Genomic DNA, 982 nt, shown 5'->3' with positions numbered 1-982 from the left:
AGAGAGAGAGAGAGGGAGGGAGGGAGAGAGAACAGGAGTCCGGGAGAGGGGGGGTCGCGTTTTATGCATCAAAGACTGATATAAACCATGTTTCGATATAAACTTGCATTCAAATATTTAAATTGGAGAACATGTTCTCTGCAATCCACACATGAATGGATATATGCTTATATCAAACAAGCTCATTAATTTGACTTTCAACATGTCCATGGAGTACTATAATACTGTGCAACATGCTACTCGATTGAGGTGTTCAATTTTGGATTTAGTTCACTATTTTGACCTACGGAATGAGCTATTTCATTGAATCGAGATATTTCATTTTGGGTTTGATTCGCGTTTTTGAGTGGGTCAACTATTTGTCATATAGTAAATCGCTAGCAACGAGCATGTAAAAACACATTACTCCCGAGCATCATCTCTCCATCTAAAAAAGAAGTGGCAAGCTAATATTTCAAAATTTGATTCGAATCAACTTCGTAAGGTAGACGTGGATGCTCGTTCTCCCAAAATTTGAACGAACCGTTAAAAATCCTCTCTGCTCGGTGGAATTTGCCCGAGCAAATAAATGGTAGACGCGAAATTACCGTCCTATGTGGGACACGCATCAATTGGCCCGTTGTACATCGAGGTAGGTTCGTAACTTCATCCAAGCGCGCCTTCTCCTCGGCCCGAAATGACATGTACCGAATAATTCATAAACCATGGTTGGCAAAATACACTCTCCTCGCCCGAAATAGCTCGCGCCCACTATTTCAAAACACGCTCTCCTCGCCCGAAATCACTCGCGCCCACTATAGTTCAAAACACGCCCTCCTCGCCCGAAATCGCTCCCGCCCACTATTTGGGGAGAAGCAAAGTTACTCTACTATCTCCGACCCTCAGTACACAGACACAAGCCGAGAAGCCTATAGGCAAGGGTAGAACTGTAACTCCCCCTCACATTTCAGACAAATGCGTCCGTAAGACATGGTTCCACTCC

The sequence above is a fragment of the Triticum dicoccoides genome, chromosome 2B (genome assembly GCF_002162155.2).
Source record: "Triticum dicoccoides isolate Atlit2015 ecotype Zavitan chromosome 2B, WEW_v2.0, whole genome shotgun sequence".
NCBI classification, from domain to species: domain Eukaryota; kingdom Viridiplantae; phylum Streptophyta; class Magnoliopsida; order Poales; family Poaceae; genus Triticum; species Triticum dicoccoides.
The sequence above is the reverse complement of the archived record's forward strand: the minus strand, read 5'-3'. Positions refer to the sequence as shown.